The sequence below is a fragment of the Canis lupus genome, chromosome 16 (assembly GCF_048164855.1).
Source record: "Canis lupus baileyi chromosome 16, mCanLup2.hap1, whole genome shotgun sequence".
NCBI classification, from domain to species: Eukaryota; Metazoa; Chordata; class Mammalia; order Carnivora; family Canidae; genus Canis; species Canis lupus.
The window spans coordinates 18,146,803-18,171,707 of record NC_132853.1 but is presented as its reverse complement, the minus strand read 5'-3'; the positions used below and the strand labels follow the sequence as shown (position 1 = coordinate 18,171,707).

At 42.3% G+C, this 24,905-nt stretch overlaps 1 protein-coding gene and 1 long non-coding RNA gene across 10 annotated transcripts in view; one reads left to right on the top strand and one right to left on the bottom strand.

Moving 5' to 3' along the window:
- The window catches only part of FAM222B (family with sequence similarity 222 member B), an 83,502-nt gene that overhangs the window by 20,356 nt on the left and 38,241 nt on the right, over positions 1-24,905 (bottom strand). Inside the window, exons 1-2 of one of the 9 annotated variants that reach the window (XM_072779287.1) lie at positions 22,073-22,282; positions 5,970-6,062 (exon numbers count right to left, since the gene is read on the bottom strand). The exons of 5 other annotated variants lie outside the window; for them this stretch is intronic. The gene's annotated coding sequence lies outside the window, so the exon portion shown is untranslated. Of the gene's footprint in view, positions 1-3,984; positions 4,005-5,969; positions 6,063-22,072; positions 22,304-24,905 lie in introns of those variants that run through there. 3 more of the 9 variants (XM_072779286.1, XM_072779290.1, XM_072779293.1) reach the window with 3 other exon arrangements.
- LOC140606211 (uncharacterized) overlaps positions 1,300-24,905 on the top strand; it is a 52,369-nt gene continuing 28,763 nt past the window's right edge. The window contains exons 1-3 of the long non-coding RNA XR_012008591.1: positions 1,300-1,483; positions 1,787-1,928; positions 21,304-21,412. This is a non-coding gene — a long non-coding RNA (uncharacterized lncRNA). The remainder of the gene's footprint in view (positions 1,484-1,786; positions 1,929-21,303; positions 21,413-24,905) is intronic.

Here is a 24,905-nt window from a genome sequence, read left to right as displayed (position 1 = left end):
CTGTGTCTCTGCCTCTCTCTCTCTCTCTGTGTGATGACTATCATAAATAAATAAAAAATTAAAAAAAAAAGTCCCAAATACTGCTCTCTATTTACATTGTATTGAAAAGTATCGTTTGATTTCTGTACTTTAATCTCCTTTAAGTAGAAATCAGTGTTCCTAAAAGTGTGAAAATGCAGGCTGTGTCCGTTGTAGGCAGCTAAATCAGAACTTGGAATTTTTCATCATGGTATGTAACAGAGCTTGAATTTCCAAAGGCCCATCAGGACTGGATCACTATAACTTAAGATGAACCACCTCAGAAAGACTGGCCTTTGCATTTAACTACATTCATAATCATAGACAGTGTTGTCAGACAGGATAGAATTTTACTCACAAGTACCTGGGACTGTGCCCAGCAAGACAAGGAGAACAAAAAACCAAAAGAAACCACTTCCTTGAGATGAAGACACAAATATTGAATTTTTACCTGTTATAGTTTTCTTTTTTTTTAAGATTTAACTTATTTTATTTTTTTTATTTTATTTTATTTTTTTTTAATTTTTTTTTTCATTTATTTATGATAGTCACAGAGAGAGAGAGAGAGAGAGAGAGGCAGAGGCATAGGCAGAGGGAGAAGCAGGCTCCATGCACTGGGAGCCCGATGTGGGATTCGATCCCGGGTCTCCAGGATCGCGCCCTGGGCCAAAGGCAGGCGCCAAACCACTGCGCCACCCAGGGATCCCAAGATTTAACTTATTTTAAAAAATATTTTACTTATTTATTTCACAGAGAGAGAGAGAGGGAGAACACAAGTAGGGGGAGAAGCAGGCTCCCTGCTCAGCAGGGAGCCCTATGCAAGGCTTCATCCCAGGACCCTAGGATCATGACCCGGGCAGAAGGCAGACACTTAAGTGATTTGAGCCACCCAGGTGCCCCAAGATTTTACTTATTTGAGAGAGAGAGCATAAGCAGGGGGAGCAGCAGGCAGAGGGAGAAGGAGAGGCAGGCTCCCTGCCAAGAAGGGAGCCTGTTGCAGGACTTAATCCCAGAGTCCTGGGATCATGACCTGAGCCACCCAAGCACCCCCTCCTTTTATAATCTTTTTTTTTTTTTAATTTATTTATGATAGTCACACAGAGAGAGAGAGAGAGAGAGGCAGAGACATAGGCAGAGGGAGAAGCAGGCTCCATGCACCGGGAGCCCGACGTGGGACTCGATCCCGGGTCTCCAGGATCGCGCCCTGGGCCAAAGGTAGGCGCCAAACCACTGCGCCACCCAGGGATCCCTATAATCTTCTGTAGAAACTTGTTCTGTATCAAAACAGTTTCTAATTATTATTCAGATGAAATACACTTCAAATATGTTACAATTTGTGGCAATTTTTAATCTTCAAAGCCTTGAGTCCTTGAATCCGCGAAAAGCTGCCCAGTGACAGAGAAGTACTGATCTCACACCCAGATGGGGAACCTGAAGCAACAGACCCAAACTATTTTTTTAAAAGGTAATCTGTCAAAAAGATATCAAAGTTGGGTACAATTTTAAGTCTTAGGATATCTAGAAAGACCTTTAATAGGCCTTGAGTGCAAAACAAGTCAGACCAAGACAGGTATTATTCATTCTGATAAAAAAAGAAATGGCAGTTCCCCAGTTAGCTTATGTAAACTTATACAGCCTACAGCTCCAACACAGAAAAAGAATTTTAAGAATTTACCAGGCTGTCAAGAAATTTTGGCAAGCATGTATTTAGAGAACAGCTAAACAAGCTGCTTATTCATGCCCTTTCTCCTCCCCTCAACTGTACTAGGTACAACAGAGGCCTGATTTCTCTAGTGACTCCATTGTCTCAGAATCACCTCACCAGAGAGCGGCCCTTGAACCCAGTCTAAAGTCTGACTTTGAAGTCTGAAGGATGACAGAAATTGAAGAGGCTTAAAGGCAGACACTAGGTAAATAACTACAAGGTGTTATTCTGAAACAAGCTGAGGGAGAACGTTTGGACCATGTGTGCCTGTTTCCTGACCCTGGTACAGAGGTGTCTCTTTCCTGGGTCTAATGTACCCCATCAAAGTTCACTGCTGCATTTAGACATTTCAAGTGGCATTTATAAATCAGTATTTGTGTTATGTAAGAATTAACACTGATTTACACTGCGTAAGAGGGTATCAAAACTGCAAAGAGTATCTTAAGCAAAATTTTGAACAAGTGTTGAAGTTATGAATGGAAGCAGTAAAAGGGATAGGATCTACAGCAACATCTGAATTCATGTAAGGGGAATGAAGACATGGCTCCCTCCAAAGTTGTATGGAAAAATATAAGCAACTACTAAATATGTGAAGAAATAATATAACTATCTAATATTTAAAGAAATATAAATTGGAGCACCTGGGTGGCTCAGTGATTGAGCATCTGCCTTTGGCTCAGGGCGTGATCCCAGGATCCTGGGATAGAGTCCCACATCAGGCTCCCCAGAGGGAGCCTGCCTCTCCCTCTGCCTAGGTCTTTGTCTCTCTCGAATAAATAAAATCTTTTTTAAAAAATGTAAATTGGGCAGTCTGGGTGACTCAGTAGTTTAGCGCCTGCCTTCAGTCCAGGGCGTGATCCTGGAGACCCGGGATCAAGTCCCGTATCAAGCTCCCTGCATAGAGCCTCTGCCTGTGTCTCTCTCTGCGCCTCTCATGAATAAATAAATAAAATCTTAAAAATATATAAAATAAAATAAAAAATGTAAATTAAGTGGAATGAGATTTTATTTTTTTGCTTAAAAAATGACAAACATGATTGAAAAAATCTAAAACGTAGAGAGTCAAGGATATACTGAAGAATTACTAAAGTGAGATGTTTAAATGTATACTTTTTTTTCTTTTAAGATTTTATTTATTCATTTGAGGCAGAGATACAGAGAACACAAGCAGGAGAGGCAGAGGGAGAAAGAGCAGTAGATTCCCCGCTGAGCCAAAAGCCGGACAAGGGGCTTAATCCCAGGACCCAGAGATCATGACTTGAGCGGAAAGCACACACTCAAACATCTGAGCCATCTAGGTGCCCTTGATAGATACACTCTTTCTGGAAATAAGCACGAACAGGTTTTTTTCTTTTCTTTCTTTCTTTTTTTTTTTTTTTTTTTTGCATGAACAGTGTTTTTTTCCCCTTAAGATTTTATTTATTTGAGAGAGAAAGAGAGAAAAGTGGGAGGGGCAGAGGGAGAGAGAATCTTAAGCAGACTCTGCCCTGAGCATGGAGCCTGACGCAGGACTGGATCCCACAACCCTGAGATCATGACCTGAAACCAAGAGTTGGGCACTCAATGGACTGTGCCACCCAGGCATCCAGGGGCTGCATAAACATTTTTAAAATATTCATATTTTTAAAAAATAAAATAAAATAAAATATTTTTATAAAGAGGAAGAGGGATAGGAGAGACAGATTAAATTCTCTGTCTTAATTCCTAGACTTGTGGCTCATTCCACTAGACAACTACTTTTTTTTTTTTTTTTTTTTTTAGACAACTATTTTCTAATCTGCATTGTGACCAGCTTTTTAAAAAAATTGAGTAAAAAAATTTTCACAGGGATGCCTGGGTTGCTCAGTGGCTGAGCAACTGCCTTCGGCTCAGGTCCCACATCGGGCTCCCCCCTCAGAGAGCCTGCTTCTCCCTCTGCCTATGTCTCTGCCTCTCTCTCTCTGTGTCTCTCACAAATAAAATCTTAAAAACAAAAAAAGTGATTGAACATTGCACCAGAAATAGGACACACAAAAATTCTGCACTTCATAAAAATTATGCAACAAAGAACACAGCATCACTCTTGTAATATTCTTGCCGAAGACATATAATCTAAATTAAACATGAAAAACCATCAGACAATCGTAAATTGAGGGGCTTTCTAGAAAATAACTGTCAGTAGCATTAACGTCATGAAAGTCAAAGGCCTGAAGAACTGTTCCAGATTGAAGGAGATCAAGAATACAATATACCATAACAAATAAATGCAATGTGTGGGGCACCTGACTGGTTCAGCTGGTAGAGCACATGACTCCAGATCCCAGGGTTGTGAGTTCACGCCTCATGCTGGGGGTAGAGCTGGCTTAAATAAACAAACAACAAAAATCCACTTAAAATAAACTCCAATGTGTGATTCTGAACTGTATACCCTTACTGCAAAGGGCACTACTGGTACAAATAGCAACATCTGAGAGGGGTCTGAGAATTATATGACAGCAATGCATCAACGTTAACTTCCTGATTTTGATCGTTGTATTGTGGTAATGCTGGAAATTATTCTTGTTTGTAGAAGATAAACACTAAAGTATTCTAAGATGATGAAGCAATCAGGTCAAATGATTCAAGGTACTATATTTGCAACTTTTCTGTAATTCTGAGATTGTTTCCAGGCATTTTATTTTTTTTTTAAGATTTTATTTATTTATTCATGATAGACAGAGAGAGAGAGAGAGAGAGAGAGGCAGAGGGAGAAGCAGGCTCCATGCCGGAAGCCCGACATGGGACTTGATCCCAGGACTCCAGGATCACGCCTTGGGCCAAAGGCAGGTGCTGAACCGCTGAGCCACCAGGGATCCCTGACATTTTATTTTAAAAACAAAACAAAAAATACACAAAAAAAGGAGACTCATGCTCCTTTTTTCCTTCTTGAGTATCTCAGACATTCTGTCTGTATCTGCTCTCTCTACATCTTCAATAAACTCTGCTTTCACTTCCAAAAAAACAACAAAATTTAAAAATTAACAGGGACGCCTGAGTGGCTCAGCAGTTGAGCATCTGTCTTTGGCTGAGGGCGTGGTCCCGGAGTTCTGGGATCGAGTCCCACACTGGGCTCCCTGCATGGAGCCTGTTTCTCCCTCTGCCTATGTCTCTGCCTCTCCCCTCTCTCTGTCTCTCTCATGAAAAAATAAATAAAATCTTAAAAAAAATTTTTTTTAATTAACAAAAAAGGCACCACTGTTGAGGTCTGGAAAGGGGGTAAGTGCTGGAGATCATAAAGAAGAGTTGGAGAGGATGATCTGTTGGTAACCATTATCATTTCATCTTCATGAAAGTGACTTACCTCTACATCGGTGAGGGCTGACATTTGGGGTTCTTGCCATCTGGAATAGATTTCCTATATTTTTCTGCCTCATCAACTTTCGATTTCTTTTCAACACTTACCTGAATATTTTCCCCAGTACCTATACTTCAAAGTCTCTCCCAACCTCCACTCTGTTCTGGCAATGCTTCCATTGTGTGGCATTCAATGCAACCCTGTTACCCTAAAGGTTTTGGAAAGGTTCCAAAAGAAACGTCTATCCTATGAGATGCTTAGGTGGCTCAGCAGTTGAGTGTCTGCCTTCGGCTCAGGGCGTGATCCCAGAGTTCTGGGATTGAGTCCCACCTTGGGCTCCCTGCGAGGAGCCTTCTTCTCCCTCTGCCTGTCTCTGCCTTCTCTCTGTGTCTCTCATAATAAATAAATAAAATCTTTAAAAAAAAAAAGAAAAGAAAAGAAACGTCTCCCCTAAAGGGACCCTATTAATAACCCTCCTTTTTCAGGCCTGACATCCACTAGCATTTCCATCAAGTTCATGTTTTTTGTTTTAAGACTTTATTTGACAGAGACAGAAAACCCAAGCAGGGAGAGTGGCAAGCAGGAGAGGGAAAAGCAGGTGCTCTGCTCAGCAGGGAGTCCAACTCAGGACTCAATCCCAGGACCCTGGTTATGAAGACCTGAGCCAAAGGCAGATGCCCAACCACTGAGCCACCCAGGCATCCCCAGAGTTTAACAGTTTTGACACTCTTTCCTCCCACTACACAAAAAGTTCCAAATGACTTCATGAACTTTATCTCCAGATTTCCTGAGAAGTACCCACTGTAACTAGCTTCTCCACTTTCACACCAATAGCAGCTGGTAGGCAGTCTTGGTTATTCTAAAGCAGAAAGGTTTTCGGTAACAATCAATGAAGAGCTTTGAAGTTGTAAAAGGAAGATATTTATCACTCACCCTTTCTTCTTTCCTTTTTAGTGTGATCAGGGAGGCTTTGGAGGAGAAACAGCTGTATTATGCCCCTTCTCCAAGCAGCCATGAACTTTTTGCCTTTATTTCACACAAACAGTAAGAAAAGTTAGCTCTTAAAATGCACTGCCACACTTGTTGGCCACTTATTCGCAACAAAATTTTTATGCAGCCACATCCATGAAGTATCTAAGGAGACTGATAAGCCCTTGGAAAGAGAGCCTAGCAACAAAAGACAGAGTGAGCAAGGACATCTGAAATAAAAGAAACAGCAAGTCACCTGAAGATCTAGGAACAGTCCCAGCTTGGAGTCGACTTTAGTTTTTTGTATGTTAAGGAGATAAGATTTTGCTTATAAGACCATTTACTTTTCAGGGTTACCATCAAATAATATTGAAGGGAAAGTCTAAAAAAAAAAAAGCAAAGGGACTTTGTCATCTTCAGAGAAAGACAAACTATTCCTTCTATCACTTTTTTTCCACCTAAGCAAGGATGTTTCCAAAGATATTATGCAACTTTCTATTAAAATAACACCGGGGCAGCCGGGTGGCTCAGCGGTTTGGCGCCGGCCTTTGGCCCAGGGTGTGATCCTGGAGACCCAGGATCAAGTCCCACGTCAGGCTCCCTGCGTGGAGCCTGCTTCTCCCTCTGCCTGTGTCTGTGCCTCTCTCTCTCTCTGTGTCTCTCTCATGAATAAATAAAGAAAATCTTTAAAAAATAAAAAAATAAAATAACACCTAAGAGATGGATCCCTGGGTGGCTAAGCGGTTTGGCGCCTGCCTTTGGCCCAGGGTGTGATCCTGAAGTCCAGGGATCGAGTCCCGCATTGGGCTCCCTGCATGGAGCCTGCTTCTCCCTCTGCCTGTGTCTCTGCCTCTTTCTGCCCCTCCCCTCCGTCTCTCATGAATGAATTAAAAAAAAAAAAAAAAGAAAGAAAGAAAACTTTAAAAGTACTCCAAACAAAAAGTACCCCAAACAGGGGGCATCTGGGTGGCTCAGTGGGTTAAGCATCTGACTTTGGCTCACGTCAGGATCTCAGGGATGGAGCCCCATGCTGGGCTCACCACTCTGGGGAGTCTCCTTGTCCCTCTGTCCCTCCCTTTGCTTATGCTCACGCTCTCACAAATAAATAAATAAGTGCCCCAAACAAGGGCACCTGGGTGGCTCAGCCGGTTAAGTGACTGACTCTTGATTTCAGCTCAGATTATGATCTTAGGGTTGTGGGATCAAGCCCTGCCTCAGCTCCATGCTAACACAACATCTACTTGAGATTCTCTCTTTCCCTTTCCCTCTGCCCCTCTCCCTGCTTGCACATGCTTGCTCTCTCTCGCACGATCTCGCTCTCTCTAAAATAAATAAATCTTCCCTGGGTTTGGGGAGTGGATGGTCTCTTCTAGGTGCCCTCACCCCAGTAAAGGAAACTGGACAGAGAAATAAATAAATACAATCTTTTAAAAAAAATCTACAAAAGTGCCCCCAACAAAAGTTTACTTTTGCACTTTGAGGAGAATTTCATATGCAAGCAGTAGACTAAATTACACCTTGCCAATTACTATAATCTTACAATAAGTACATACTGCTGTGAATGACATTTGGTTACATCTCAATCTATTCTCTTATGATGGGCAGCAATGAACTCAAGGGTATGATCTCAGAATATAAAAAGCCATTAAGGCTGCTCCTAATAGATTCTTCTAAAATATGATCCTACACAGCTCTTCAAAGGAAGGACAATATGTTTTAATTGTGAGATGAATTTTTACGTTGCTTTGATCTCCTGTCTAAAAGAGGTCTGGAAAAAGAAATAACTACAGTGGAGGAAGGGAGTAAAAATGTGTCATTCTGGTTATTAAAATCCATCAAGTTCATATTTCAGCCTTGGGATAACTGCAGCCAAAAACTGACTTGCAAGTAATTATCACCACTATCTGCAATAAAAGTTAATTGGACATAATTGAACTAACGCCCTAATCGGAGGGAAGCTGCAACTGGCAAACAGCCCACTTGTCTTGCTTCTTCAATCTGCAAATGAAACTGCTAATGATAATTTGTGGACAAACAAGAAATTGCTCTCATGGTTTCCCCACTGCAAATCACTCAGCAATTCCAGCTAATGCCCAGCATGTTGAGCCAGGAGAAAAATCATTAACTAGCGTTTCCTTTGATAAAGATGAATTTTAACCATAACCAAGTCCATTAAGGCTGAGAGTTGCTGGGAACTGTTAAATTTTCCCTAACCACCCTAAGTAAGGCACTCTGGCCTTATCTCTACACTCTACTACTATGCACTAGATGTGCCCTGTGATGCTAACATGTAGTACTTACCAAGAACAGACTTTTTTTTTTAAAGATTTATTTATTTATTCATGAGAGACACAGACTGAGAGAGGCAGAGACACAGGCAGAGGGAGAAGCAGGCTCCCCGCAGGGAGCCCAATGTGGGACTCGCTCCCAGATCCCAGGATCACAACCTGAGCTGAAGGCAGGAGCCCAACCGCAGAGCCACCCAGGCGTCCCACTAAGAGACATTATGGAAGGCCAGGAGCTACTATTACACTAATAATTTATCTTCTCATAAGAGAATCCTGGGTAACCTCATTTTTTTAGACTGGCAAATGGCATTGTTGATCTGCTTCAACAGCAAAGATTAAATCACTTCTGAATAGATGTTTTGGAGCTGATAGATTTGTGTTGCCTGACTCATTTGCCTTCAATTCTGGATAAGAGCTGCACCTCTTCCCCTGGAATTTTGTACCAGATTCTGCTTTTCAGTTGTATCTTCAGCCCAAGGGACTAAGACTGCCCTAGGGGTACTGTGGAGTCTTAAGAAGCCACTCTGTTTTACAGAAGGGGAAAACTGTGATCTTTAGTAACTTATAAAGTGGGATGACCCTGCTGAGGTGACAGAAAGTAAAAGAGAAAAGTAGGTACACAAAATGCTTACCTCTGTTTTTTTTTTTTTTTTTTTTTTTTTTTTTTTTTTTAAGATTTTATTTATTCATGAGAGACAGAGAGAGAGAGGCAGAGACACAGGCAGAGGGAGAAGCAGGCTCCACACAGGGAGCCCGATTCGGCACCTGATCCCAAGACCCCAGGACTATGCCTCGGGCTGAAGGCAGGGGCCAAACCGCTGAGCCACCCAGAGATTCCCCCTATGTTTTTTATTTTTAAGTAATCTCTACACCCACTGTGGGGCTTGAATTCACAACCTGGAGATCAAGAGTCTCATGCTCTACCAACTGAACAGTTAGGTGCCCCTTCTCTGTTTATTTTTCTTATTTTATTTGAGCTCTATTCTGGCAAGGAGGTAGCTAGAAATTAATGCAATCAGAACATTTCCCAAAGAAGCAGCTGGACAACCTGCTCATTTGGTACATTTTTTGTTAAAAGTTATTTTGGAAGGTTGCAGTTCACTTCCTGCAGTCATTAAAATACACTTTCTGATGGAAACAGAGGAAAGCCTAGGAATAGCTCAGCCAAGATGTAAAAAAACAGAGAGGGATCAAGAAACTATAATATGTATAGAAAAGGGAATAAAAGAGTTTAACCTGAAGAGAACACTTAGTAGGAACATCATTTATTCACTCCCTGAACAACTGCGATGCACTAGGCACGGTGGTAGTACTATGTATTGGGAATACAAATATGACAGACATCCCTGGTGAGAAATGTGATTACTGTGGTGAATGTTTCACAGTATACACAATATCAAATCATTCTGTTGTACATCTTAAACTAACACAATGCTGTAAGTCAATTACACTTCAAAAAGAAAAAAAAGTGGATCAAGTTGTTTGAAAACCAAAATAACAAAACAAGGGGTGCCTGGGTGGCTCAGTTGCTTAAACGTCTGCCTTAGGCTCGGGTCGTAACCCTGGGATCCTGGGATTGAGCTCTGCATCGGGCTCCCTGCTCAATGGGGAGCCTGCTTCTCTCTCCCTGTCTACCTCTTCCCCTGCTTGCTTGCTCACTCTGTCAAATAAATAAATAAAATATTTTTTAAAAAGTTTAAAAATAACAAAACAAATACTTCAAAGGAACAATGAGAAAGTAGGGGGAATAATATGGGTCATTGAAAGCCAAGCAAGAATTTACCAGACTGCAAAGGGTAAGCTACTCTAGGCAGAGAAAACTAGCATTAACTAAATGCATGTTTGGGAAACCACAAATGGTCTGGTATGAAGAGTTGGGTGTTGGGTGTATGTGACAAACCCTGGAGATGAGCCCGATATGCCAAATTATGAAGAGCCTTATATTTCATACTAGAGGGACAGAACAGCACTTTAAGAATAAAACTGGAAAAAAAAAAAAAAAAAAAGAATAAAACTGGGTTGGTGCGCCTGGGTGGCACAGTCCATTAAATGGCCAACTCTTTGTTTTGGCTCAGGTCATCGTCTCAGGATCTGGGATCGAGCCCTGCATCGGGCTCCGAGCTCAGCTTGGAATCTGCTTGAGATTTTCCCTCCCTCTCCCTCCCTACCTCTTCCCCTCCCACTCATGCTGTCTCTTTCTCTATATATAAAATGAAAAAATTAAAAAAAAAATTTATATATAAAATGAATAAATCTTTTCTTTAAAGATTTTATTGGGCAGCCCGGGTGGCTCAGCAGTTTAGCGCCACCTTCGGCCCAGGGCGTGATCCTGGAGTCCTGGGATCAAGTCCCACATCAGGCTCTCTGCATGAAGCCTGTGTCTCTGCCTCTCTCTCTCTGTCTCTCATGAATAAATAAAATCTTAAAAAAAAAAAAAAGAAAAAGAAAAAGATTTTACTTATTCATGAGAGACACACAGAGAGAGGCAGAGACATAGAGGGACAAGCAGGCCCCTCATAGGGAACCTCATGTGAGACTAGGACCCTGGACCTGGGATCATGCCCTAAGCCAAAGTCAGACGCTCAACCGCTGAGTCACCCAGGCATCCCAAATGAATAAAATCTTAAAAAAGAAAAAAAAGAAAAAAAGCTGGGGTTGGAGTCACAGCTTAATATTCTTACCATTAAAAATCAGCATAAAAGTAGCTCCATATCTTAGAGAAAAACAGTGATGATTAAATAAGATAATATTCATTTTTTTAAAAAGCTTTTTATTTATTCATGAGACGGGGCGGGGGGGGGGCGGCGGGCAGAGACACAGGCAGAGGGAGAAACAGGCTCCATGCAGGGAGCCCAACGCGGGACTCGATCCCGGGACTCCAGGATCAGGCCCTGGGCTGAACGCGGCGCTAAACCACTGAGCCACCCGGGCTGCCCAATAAGATAATATTCATAAAGTGCTGAGTACAGTGTCTACGCTCAATAGTAGTTATAACTATTTTTTAATTAATTAATTTATTTATGAGAGACAGAGGGAGAGAGAGAGGCAGAGACAAAGGCACAGGGAGAAGCAGGCTTCATGCAGGGAACCCGATGTGGGACTCAATCCAGGGTCTCTGGGATCACGCCCTGGGCCGAAGGTAGGCGCTAAACCACTGAGCCACCCAGGCATCCCAGTAGTTATAACTATTATTAGCTAATGTCAGACTTTATCCTGAAGCCATGGGGAGACAGGGACAGGTTTTGAGGAGAGTAACATTGATCAGATGTCTATTGTAAATCAATCTGTGGAGGGCAGCCCCGGTGGCTCAGCAGCTTAGTGCTACCTTCAGCCCGGGATGTGATCCTGGGGACCTGGGATCAAGTCCCACGTCAGTCTCCCTGCGTGGAGCCTGCTTCTCCCTCTGCCTGTGTCTCTGCCTCTCTCTCATAAATAAATAAATAAATAAATAAGTAAATAAGTAAATAAACAAATAAATAAATAAAATCTTAAAAAAAAATCAATCTGGGGCAGCCTGGGTGGCTCAGCAGTTTAGTGCCACCTTCAGCTCAGGGCGTGATCCCAGAGACCCGGGATCGAGTCCCACGTCGGGCTCCCTGCATGGAGCCTGCTTCTCCCTCTGCCTGTGTCTCTGCCTCTCTCTCTCTCTCTCTCTCTCTCTGTCTGTCTTTCCTGAATAAATAAACTCTTTAAAAAAATAAATAAAAATAAATTTTAAAAAATCAATCTGCTGAAAATGTGAAAGACAAACAGAAGATGGCAGAAATCAGTTAAGTGCCTATAGTGATTTCAAGGCAAGAGATGATGATGATGATGATGATGAAGTCTTAAACAAAGATGCCATAAGGAGTAGATTTATTTCTGAGCTCAAAAACAGGTTAATAAAGTCTAAAGAAAGGCAATTTTACATGAACATAAATAACTTGAGCTTATTCAATAGTGTCACAGTACTAGAAATGCTGTTCAAAGTACTTTCACATGAATTCTCTTATCTGAGTTTTTCAAATGCCCTTTAAGATAGTTTGTGCAGGGACACCTGGATGGCTCAGTGGTTGAGTGACAACCTTTCGGGCTCAGGGCATCAGAGTCCCAGGATCAAGTCCCACACTGGGCTCCCTGCGTTGAGCCTGCTTCTCCTCCTTCTGCCTATGCCTCTGCCTCTCTCTTGGTCTCTCATGAATAAATAAATAAAATCTTAAAAAAAAAAAGGATAGTTTGTGCAACATCATTAGTTCCATTCTCAGAGATAAAGAAACTAGGAAAAGCTCATAAGTGCCTAGACTACAACCAGGTTTTCTGACCCCTGGCTCTCTTTCCATTTTCACCACTGCCTCCAACACGATGCCACTGTTGAAAATCAATTCTGAGAGACCATCCCTCTTTGGTCACCTGTTCCAGTGTTCATTTCAAAATCAGGAAATTCTTCTGCTATCTTATATTCATTGTTCAGGAGCTTCAGTCTATTCCTTTGTCTTCTTCAAGGTGAATTAGGGCTAGTCATCTATCTTTATATAATGTTCCTTCATATTTTCATACTATAAAATGTCATTTCTCTAATCTGGGCTAACTAACCCCCATTCCTTGATTTTTTTTTTTTTTTTTAAAGATTTTATTTATTTATTCATGAGAGACGCAGAGAGAGGCAGAGACATAGGCAGAGGGAGAAGCAGGCTCCATGCAGGGAGCCCAACACAGGACTCAATCCCAGGTCCCCAGTATCATGCCCTGGGCCGAAGGTGGCACTAAACCGCTGAGCCACCCAGGCTGCCCGTTGATTTGTTTTTCACATATTTTTTCTCTTAAGCTAGTCCTTCAGTAACGTGATCCCGTTTAGTTCTGGCTCCAGTAAGACAATAATCTCTTCTCATACACTCCAATTCTAATCCCTAGATTACCTCTCCAATTAATTCATATCAATATTTACTGAGCACCTACTATGCAGCAAGACACTGCTCAGGAGTGAGGGACTTGGCAAAGATCAAAACAAAGACTTATGCTTCCATTTTTACACAAGGTAGAGTGGGAGGATCAGACAAATTTAATGAGCAGGTAAGTTATGTAAACTCTTAGAAGGTGATAAATGCTATGAAAAGAAAAATAAGCAGTGTAAGGAGAGGAGTACTAGATGGGACAGCGATTTTAAATAGCATAGAGTGGTCCTTACTGAGAAACTGTCGTTCTCCGTGGTTTATCTGCTGGTTTTAGTGCAAGACAGCAGTAGAGGTTTTAATTTTTTTTTTTTAATTTTTATTTATTTATGATAGTCACACACAGAGAGAGAGGCAGAGACACAGACAGAGGGAGAAGCAGGCTCCATGCAGGGAGCCCGATGCGGGACTCGATCCCGGGTCTCCAGGATCACACCCCAGGCTGCAAGCTGCGCCAAGCCACTGCGCCACCAGGGCTGCCCGCAAAGAGCTTTTCTTAAAAGGAACGGTTCCTTTTGTCTCTCTGCACAAATGTTCTAATACACCATCACACTCCAACTGCACCCTAACCTCACAGGGATTGAATGAAACCTAAGTACTAAAATCCTCTGTAAAACACTTTACTGAATGCACAATAACACCTAGCAGGAAAGGTTAAAACCAAGATATGGATTCTTAATTAATCCACTGGTTCCACTTTCTGCTGAATGAAAAAGGTCTGGGAGAATAAGATAAGCAAAAGCCAAATAAATCAGTACTTCACAGCTACAAAATTAATGCCTTCACAATAGTACAACCACTCCCAGCTGAATAGTTGAGTAATACAGACAGTCCATTCAGGAATCCAGGAAATGTGTCTTTTCCATTGATATACTGTGACCTGGGATGAGCTGCCTTTAACTTCTCATAGTCTTGATACCTCTGTCCTTTTAAAATAGATTAAGTTTGGGACACCTGAGTGCTTCAGTGGTTGGGCGTCTGCCTCCAGCTCAGGGCATGATCCTGGGATCCGGGATCAAGTCTCGCATTGAGCTCCTTGTGGGGAGCCTGCTTCTCCCTCCTCTGCCTATGTCTCTGCCTTTCTCTTGTATGTCTCTCATGAATAAATAAAATCTTAAAAAAAAAATAGATTAAGTTCTATCCTTTACATAGTAAGTGATAAGTGAACTGCCAATAGAAAAAATACTTCAGCTTTTGGAAGGAAAGAAGTTTTTTTTTTTTAATTATTTATTTATTTATGATAGTCACACACAGAGAGAGAGAGAGACAGAGAGAGGCAGAGAGAGAAGCAGGCTCCATGCACTGGGAGCCCGACGTGGGATTCGATCCTGGGTCTCCAGGATTGCGCCCTGGGCCAAAGGCAGGCGCCAAACCACTGCGCCACCCAGGGATCCCGGAAAGAAGTTTTTTTTTAAAGGTTTTATTTACTTATTCATGAGAGACATAGAGAGGCAAAGACATAGGCAGAGCAAGAAGCAGGCTCCCTGCAGGGGGCCCCGATGTGAGATTCGATCCCAGGACCCCAGGATCACAACCTGAGCCAAAAGCAGATGCTCAACCTCTGAGCCACCCAGGTGCCCCTGGAAAGAAGAACTTAGGTTATGACTAACAACACTTATGTTTCTCTCTGAAGCAACAGGGATGGTGTCAAAATCCCTTCAATTCTCCAAGTGGCATAAAATCTGATTCACTCAGATCAGCAACTGATCCTGAAAACCACTTTGCTGAGTGCAAAGAATTATCAATTGATCATGGAAACCTTGCCTTTTAAATCTGCTGTAATATATTTTTTTAAGATTTTATTTATTTATTCATAGAGACACAGAGAGGGGTGGGGGCAGAGACACAGGCATGGGGAGAAGCAGGCTCCATGCAGGGAGCCCGACGTGGGACTCGATCCAGGGTCTCCAGGATCACGCCCTGGGCTGCAGGGGCGGCGCCAAACCGCTGCGCCACCGGGGCTGCCCTAAATCTGCTGTAATATTCAGTTGATCTTCCAATGAGGGAGGGAGAGAGGGAGAGACAGAGAGAGAGAAATAAGTAACATTTTCCCACCAAATAGCACTTAAAGAAATCCTCAGCTTTGAAATTTATAATGTATAGTACTACTTTAATCACACCCTGACTTCTAAATGAATTTCATGTTGGCCAACAGTTGTCATCATTAGAGTATATACAGGCCAATGTTGAGAGAAGGGGTTTGTTTTGGTAACATTTCTTTGGTTTGCTTATCTACCACATGCCCACGTATGATGAATGACTGGCCAATACTGTGGGGCCAGAAGATGCCAACAAAGGAGACATGCTAGTACCAAAAGCTAGTTTATCTATGATCTACTTGGAAGATCTCAATTCTCCACAGGACCTCATTGTAATTAGACAATAAGGGTCAATGTCAAAAAATTAAACAATCTAAAGGATACTAAATTGAGCTAAACTTTTCTAGGTCCAGTAATGACTTATATACTACTTGGTTTTTTTGAGATTTTATTTATTTATTCAACAGAGAGAGAGAATGAGCAGGGGAGAGGGAGAAACAGGCTCCCCGCTGAGCAGGGAGCCGGATGTGGGGCCCAATCCCAGTACCCCAGGATCATGACCTGAGCTGAAAATAGATGCTTAATGGACTAAGCCACCCAGAGGCCCCTATATACTACTTTTAATGATTAAAGAACTACATTTAATTCAAGCTTGTGGGTATCTTACTTACTGGTCTCTTGAAGGACCAGAGAAAGAAAACAAACTCTAATCAGTTTGTTCAGCTAGAAAATCCCAGTTAAAAAGCAGAGGAAGGGATGCCTGGGTGGCTTAGTGGTTTAGCGCCTGTCTTCATCCCTGGGTGTGATCCTGGAGTCCCAGGACTGAGTCCCACATCGGGCTTCCTGCATGGAGCCTGCTTCTCCCCCTGCCTGTGTCTCTGCCTCCCCACCTCTGTCTCTCATGAATAAATAAGTAAAATCTTAAAAAAATATATTTCAAACAAACAAAAAACAAAAGTTCTTGGAGAAAAGAATTAAATAAATTAGAAATTTCAGGGTGCCTGGCTGGCTCAGTCAGTAGAGCATGTGACTCAATCTCAGGGTGGTAAATTCAAACTGGGCATAGAGCGTACTTCAAAAATTTTTTTTTCACTATATTAGAAATTCAAAGGGAAGAATTCAGAGACCTTGCCTCTGGGTCTTGCTTCACTACCAAATCACTAAGTTATTTAGACATTCTCAGGGTATTATTTTTCCTACCTCAGAGAAATACTGAGACCACTAAGAGTCTGCTTATTTCATTCACTGAATGAAACTAATCTAAAAGTAAAGATGTTTATGTTAATACTGGAAATGACTTCTGGGCTGAAAAAACTCTTGTCTTAACCTTTCGTGAACTGTTATATAATTCTATCCTACAGGGCAGCCTGGGTGGCTCAGCAGTTTAGTGCTGCCTTCAGCCCAGGGTGTGATCCTGGAGACCCAGGATCGAGTCTCATGTTGGGCTCCCTGCATGCAGCCTGCTTCTCCCTCTGCTTCTGTCTCCCTCTTTCTCTGTTTTTCATGAATAAATAAATAAAATATTTAAAAAATAATTCTATCCTACAACTCCACATTTAATTTCAAAGTATAATACGGACTAAAGATACATAGATGTACTAAAGAAATTTAAAAATTTGTTTAAACCAGGGGATCCCAGGGCACCTGGGTGGCTCAGCGGCTTGGTGCCTGCCTTCGGCTCAGGGCGTAATCCTGGGGTTCCGGGATCAAGTCCCACATCGGGCTCCCTGATTGGAGCCTGCTTCTCCCTCTGCCCGTGTCTCTGTGTGTGTGTGTGTGTCTCATGAATAAATAAATAAAAATCTTTAAAAAGTAAAAAATAAATAAATAAATAAAACAGGGGATCCCTGGGTGGCTTAGCGGTTTAGCACCTGCCTTTGGCCCAGGGCGTGATACTGGAGTCCCGGGATCGAGTCCCACTTCGGGCTCCCAGCATGGAGCCTGCTTCTCCTCCTCCTGTGTCTCTGCCTCTCTTTCTCTCTCTCTATGTCTATCATAAATAAATAAAGAAAGAAATCTTAAAAAAAAATTTTTTAAATTTTTTGTTTAAACCAGAAGAACCAGATTCTTCTATCACATGTATTTGCAGCTAATGAAACCTCCCAGTAAATAAATTTCTTTTTAAGATTTTATTTATTTATTCATGAGAGACACAGAGAGATAGATAGAGAGAAAGGCAGAGACATAGGCAGAGAGAGAAGCGGGCTCCATGAAGAGAGCCCAATGTGGGACTCAATCCCGATCCCAGGTCTCCATTATCACGCCCTGGGGCAAAGGCAGACACTACCACTGAGCTGAGCACCCAGGCGTCCCTCAATAAGTAAATTTCTAAGATCTGGCCTAACAGACTGTCCAGTATTCACAGTATGCTAACATATAGACCAAAGTTGGGGGAAGGAGCAAAGGCCTGGATTCTAAAAAGATGAGCAATCTGAGTGATTTTTAAAAAAACAAAACAAGGGATCCCTGGGTGGCGCAGCGGTTTGGCGCCTGCCTTTGGCCCAGGGCGCGATCCTGGAGACCCGGGATCGAATCCCACGTCGGGCTCCTGGTGCATGGAGCCTGCTTCTCCCTGTGCCTGTGTCTCTGCCTCTCTCTCTCTCTCTCTGTAACTATCATAAATAAATAAAAAAAAAAAAATTGGGATCCCTGGGTGGCGCAGCGGTTTAGCGCCTGCCTTTGGCCCAGGGCGCGATCCTGGCGACCCGGGATCGAATCCCATGTCGGGCTCCCAGTGCATGGAGCCTGCTTCTCCCTCTGCCTGTGTCTCTGCCTCTCTCTCTCTCACTGTGTGCCTATCATAAATTAAAAAAAAAAAAAATTTTAAAAAGGCATTTATTAAAAAAATATAATAAAATAAAAAATTAAAAAAATTAAAAAAAAACAAAAAAAAATAGGTTAAAAGTTTTTATCTAAAAGACATCTCTGTTTTGAATAGCTCTAACAATCCCGTAAATGCAGTATCAAACATAGGGTAATTAATTCAGTGGACTTTTCCCCTTTTGCTGCCAGACCGAACAGCTCTAAGGATAATCTCCTTCACCCTCCCAGGGCTCAGTTGGAAGATTCATTATTTATGCCCTCAATTGTTTACTGTGTCCTATTTTCCATCCATCCAGGCCCAAGGGCAGTGTTATCACTGGCCTGTTTCCAAAATGAATGTGTACAAAACCAAAGATAATCAAATACAATGGTATCCTACCATTGAAGAGCAACCCTACCCACCACTTGATCCAGGAGAGAAACAATGCTGAGCCAATGTTACCAAAAGCTAAACTCTCTTATATGGATGAAGGGAGGTCCATAAGTCATTCTGGTCCGACCCCCCGCTATTTTTTTTTTTAAAGACTTCATTTATTTATTCATGAGAGACACACAGAGAGGCAGAGACACAGGCAGAGGGAGAAACAGGCTCCACGCAGGAAGCCTGATATGGGACTCAATCCCTGAATTTGGATCAGGCCCTGAGCCAAAGGCAGACGCTCAACTGCTGAGCCACCCAGGGGTCCCTCCCCCCGCTATTTTTGCAGGTATGTGAGCCACTCAGCAACATATATGCAAATCCAACAGGATTCTTAAAAGGCAGTATCATGAGAAAGGCAGCTCTGGCCCTCACCAAGAACAGACCCGTAAACTATTTAGGATTAAACTGATTGGGATGCATTTTGCCTAGCAACCATTCATTCGGAAGAGTTCAGTAACTCACCAGCAATCAATTCCACATCTTTATCTGAACAGATAACAGACTCTACCAAAGTCCTCTATCCTCTGGATTCAGACTCACAGCAAACTTCCTCTTGGAAGCTGAAAAGATTCAGCTTCTAAGAGTCAAATCCCTGGGGGAGGGGTTTAAGCACACACAAAATATTGTCTCAGACACCTGACAAAGCTGAATAGCTTAAAAACTACCACCAACCACATCTCCATATGAATGCATTCATTGTCTCTAAATACATCTCCCACATAGCAAAATTCCCAGTTCTTTTTGCCTCCAGTATTTCCCCATCTTGAGCAAGCTTTTCCCGATTCCAACCAAAACTTATAACACTCAAGATGATTATTATGAGAATCAACACCAAGGGTCCAATCTTTTCTGTCACCTTCTCAAGGGGATCATTTTATACTTCTGATGTGAATGGGGGATTGGGCTCGAGTCTCCCTTTAGAGAGAACACAGGGCCCTTTTTCTTAACACATCTAAGCTGTGACTCACAGAAATAATCAGGATGGATAAAAACAGATTGCTAAAGAAAATTAAATCAGCTACTTTAACTTCAGCAGCACCATGTCCCCTCAACCTAAGAGATTATGGGAAGTCATGGCTTCAAATAATTGTTTCCTCGTAGAGGACCAAATTTGAGGAGTTCTATCTCCCTTTAAATGATATTTGGAGATCAGTGTAGATACACCTATGATTAGAGTTCTATACATAGCCTTTGTCTCCTGGGGAAAATTCTTTGGGGAAATCACTGTACCATGCAAAATATTGATTACACAAATCAGGCAAGAAAATAGATATATAAAAAAATTAAGTGAGCAAAGTGTAATATAGCTTTACAAAGCTGTATTAATTGCTTACCCACTGGTAGACAAAAAGCCACCTAGAAAATCAAATAGGACAGCAACTTATTTTTTAGTAGAAGCAAGCTGACATGATACATGCTTTAAATATGCCCTCCAAATTTGTTGTTGTTGTTACTTCCTCAGCTTGCAATAGCCTGGACATCAAGTGTGCTTTGTTCTATACGGTAGCTAGCTGTCAAAGCTTCAGTGATTTTTAATAGTTCATTCTCAGTAACAAGTTAGGTAAGAAAACATCTAGGGTATCCTCTTAGCCTTTCAATTTAAACATGATTACGGAGTCTAAGAGATGAATGGGTAACAAACAAAACATCCTAAATCCAACAAAGGTTTACTGTGAATATACATTTTTGCACAGTTTTTTTTTTTTCTTAAAGATTTTATTTTTTAAAGTAATCTCTAAACTCACTGTGGGGCTCAAACGAACCCGGAGATCAAGAATCACATGCGCTACTGACTGAGGCAGGCAGGTGCCCCCTTTTCTGTATAATTCTGTAGTAAGGCTACTTGAAATTTAGAAAATAGATAGATTCCTGATCCCTAGTAAGTTTCCACAACTGAGATGGTTTCCTATCCTATTACCCCTCTTCTTCATGATACTTGCTTTCACCACAAATTGCCCTTTATCAGGGATCCAATATATCAATGCAAAGGAAAAATACTGATCCAGTTAAAATTGTAATAAAGCTCCAGCACCTCATTTCTATCTTCAAAATTGAACTCCAGTTAGAACAAACTGTGGAGGGGGATCCCTGGGTGGCTCAGTGGTTTGGCGCCTGCCTTTGGCCCAGGACTGATCCTGGAATGCTGGGATCGAGTCCCACATCGGGCTCCTGCATGGAGCCTGCTTTTCCCTCTGCCTGTGTCTCTGCCTCTCTCTCCCTTTGTGTCTCTCATGAATAAATAAATAAAATCTTAAAAAAAAAAAAAGAACAAACTGTGGAAACAGAACCTGGATTATAAGAATGAACTCTCAATCATTTCAATTAATATTTACCAAAGTGCTGCCAAAAATTGATATTTAGTCTGGCATTCTAGCTCTTTGCTAATCAACATTAAGATATATCTTGTCCAAACACCTTTAGTGAAAACACCCAGTTAAATTAAGCAAGTTTAGCAAGAACATTGCCACTCATCACAGAAAGGCGCGCGGGCACGCACACACACACACACACACTTTATTTCTAACTATGATCATAAAATTTGGGTTTACTATCTTCAATTGGTAACTTTCCTCTCAATTAAAAACTTATATAGAGGTTTCTGATTTTGGCTGAAGATAGGCTGTGTTCTTCAGAAAAAAGGAATCTGTAAGTTGTAGAAGCAAAACAACTCAAAAGCGATATAAACAGAATTTAAATTGTAATGCTCCAGCCACCCAATTTCATAAAATTGGCAGGGAGGGGTACTTTAAAAAATAATTAAACAGAATTCTTTTTTTTTTTTTTTTTTTTTTTTTTTAGTTTGGTTCTGGTTTTTCACGACTGAAACTAACCTCTCTGAGAACCTATGGATATAAGAAATAAACCAATGGAGAGATAGACAAGACTTTCAGTTTTCAATAAAAGCAAGGTAAGTTTGCTCTCTCTAGGTAGGTTTCTCCAATAGGGCTGAGTATCTAACAAAGCCCATGACAAGGTCTTAGGAAGAGACTTCAGAGTTAATCTCTAACAACTATCAGGATTTCCTTTGAACACCATTTGAAAGGGGCTGCTCCCTCTTTCCACTAGCACCTCCTTCCTTTTCAGATTGTTTTTGCTGATTAAGGCTGTCCCAAGTAGGAAAATGGTGAAGACAGCCTTAATGGACCCAGATGCAATATAGTTCCAAAACCCCACTCCTAGCCTTCTTTTCTTTTTTTTTTTTCCTTCCGCGGTTTACTACATCAGATGCCACATAAGAAAGGGCTCCCCTTTTCTTCTCTGTTCATTTTACTACATATGAGACCGACATCGACATATTAGTAAAAAAAAAAAAAAAAAAGAAAAAAAAAAAAAAAGATATGAGTCCTGAATCTCCTCTCCTTACTCTGCTGCAGGGGTGTGATGATGGGAGGGAAAGAAGAATGAAGGGCAGAATCAGAAAATCAAAGATAAACTGATGGGATGTGGAGCTCTTACTTCCTATTCCATTTCCCCTTTTCTCACAAGGTTAAGTCGGCTGAAGTCGGGGTTGCATTAGAAAAAGAACACACACACACACACACACACACACACACACACACACACACACCTTGAGCCCTGGAAGGGAGGTGAGGTTCACTCCGCAGCGCTCGGTGGGGCTCCAGGCTCCGCCCCGCCCGCCTGGGGCAGCTCAGCCCTCCTCGCCCCGCCCGGGCAGAAGGGATGAGAAGGGGCTTACAGCAGTCTCGGCAGGGGGAGGGGAGGGGGAGGCGGCTGCTCCGAGTGCCAGGCTCTCTGACTCTGAGCACAGCACTCCGTGGTGCGCCGACACCCCCCTCCCCCAGCCGGCTGCTGCTTGCTCCCCTTTGCTGCCGGAAGCCAGCCCCGCCCCCTCAACTCCATCCCGGCCCTCTGCAAACCCCCGCCCGCACAGCCAATGGCAAGCCAGGGAGCCAGCAGAGCGACCCGCCAAGCAGCCAACTGGGGAGGCCCACTGGGAGGTCAGCCGCCGGGGATAGGCCAGCTACCCACGGCCCCGGCCCCTGCGCGGCTCCTCTTTGTTAGAGCTGCCCCCATCTCCCCTGGCTACCACCCCAAAGCCGGGAGCCAAGCATCCCACAGCTGGGCTAGGTGATGCTTCGCCCCTTCTACCACTCCCTCGCCACTGTTTCTGCTTGAGTGCTCGGAGTGACCCCTATCCAGACGATACCTCCCAGAGTGCCTCAGACTTGCATAGCAATAGCTACCAGATGACACCCAACAGTAAAAAGATGCTCTCGGGGGCCTTTCTGCCTCGCCCTTCTTTTCTCAGACTAATCAACTTCACCGTGGATAGATATAGGTTTGCATATTAAGTCAGCTGCACACATCCATCTACCCAGTCTGAAACTCCTGCTTCCTGTGACGCAGAAATTACGAGGGGAGGGAGCATACTGGGAAGGTCTGTAACTGGAAGTTGGTGGGGGGTAGAAGGGATACATCGAATAATCTGAAAACACAAACCGCACGCACATACACACACACACACCCAAAAACACACACAGTTGGCTCCAACCCAGTTCAGATATAAAACATCTACATCCAATTAAATCCAAGCTAACCAAATCTTTAGCAGCTTTCAGCACAATCAGGAAGCAAAGATTTAAGCTATATACCAAATATTAAGAAAAAACTCTCAGCAACAGCCAGATCGCCACATAACTGGCAGGTTGCATCAACACTTTAATCACTAATGGCACCATTTGGGCAAAACACTGCTGAGATGGAATATGCCACACACTGTAGAATATTTTCTTAGGTGTAGAGGTAGAGCAGTGCATGGGGCTCATTTAAGTAAAATACCATGGGGGTCAGGGAAGGCAAACTATTACCTATATTGCCATTTTTGTCTGCAAAGTTCTTGCAACTAATATTAAATATCCTCATCACACTCTACAATCCTCCTTAGTTCCCCAAGTAGTACTATAATTTTTAAAAGAAAAAAAATAATTTTTAAAAGACAACAAAATATTTGCAATTTAAGTAGCTCTTTCTTATGTGGAGCTTAAAGCATTTCATATCTATAACCTCAGTCTTCTTGTAAGATGGAAAAGGAACTGTATGGCATGACTCTTTTAAAGACAGCTCTTCTTTTTTAAAGATTTTATTTATTTATTCATGAGAGACACAAAGAGAGAGGCAGAGGTATATAGGCAGAGGGAGAAGCAGGCTCCCCAAGGAGAGCCTGATGTGGGACTCAATCCCAGGACTCCAGGATCACTACGTGAACCAAAGTCAGACACTCAACCAGGTGCCCTTTTTTCTTTTTAAAGATTTTGTTTATCTAAGAGAAAGAGAGGAAGTCATGTGAGGGGAGGGAGCAGAGGGGAAGGGGAGGGGGATAAGTGGGCTCCATTCACCCAGGGCTCTATCCCAGGATCCTGACCTGAGCCAAAATTAGAAGCTTAACCCACCCAGGCGCCCAGAAACTAAAATTTAAATTGTTCCAAGATCACACATGCACCAAATTAATAATTTGCCTAGAAATAAAAAAAAAAAACATACCAATATCACCACTATTATCACAAATGTTCTTGGCAAGTGGATTAATTCAGATAAAATTTCTAATATCCTCTTCTAAAATATAAATGAGGGCAGCCCTGTGGCTCAGCAGTTTAGTGCCGCCTTCAGCCCAGGGCCTGACCCTGGAGACCTGGGATCAAGTCCCGTGTCAGGCTCCCTGCATGGAGCCTGCTTCTCCCTCTGCGTGTGTCTTTGCCTCTCCCCACCCCCCACCATGTCTCTCATGAATGAATAAATAAATAAAAATCTTAAATAATAATATTAATAATAATAATAATATAAATGAGGAACTCTTAGGGAGTTTCAAATGCCTTAACTAAATTAAAATGTCAAATTCACCTTGCCAAAGTATCTATATAGTCCACAGAAGAATTAGAATAGTTTAATGAAAGATCACTGGGGAAGCCCAAATCATTTCCTCCTAAAAAAAGAATTTAAGTCCAATTTCTTTTCACATCCCTCAAATGTACTCTATCTTATTATCATTACCCTAACAGAGATCTTTAACATGTCTGTGGGGTACCTATAACTTCTTCCTAGTCTCCATCATTCTGCATACCACTGCTTTCAACCATTTCCTCTTCTCCTTAAGAACCACGGAAACAGGGATCCCTGGGTGGCGCAGCAGTTTGGCGCCTGCCTTTGGCCCAGGGCACGATCCCGGAGACCCGGGATCGAATCCCACATCGGGCTCCCGGTGCATGGAGCCTGCTTCTCCCTCTGCCTGTGTCTCTGCGCCTCTCTCTCTCTCTGTGACTATCATAAATAAATTAAAAAAAAAAAATTAAAAAAAAAAGAACCACGGAAACAGTAAAATTCATTGCCTGTAAGTCCAGGGTCCTATGTCAGGGACTATACATTTATATTTATTATTCTGTCAT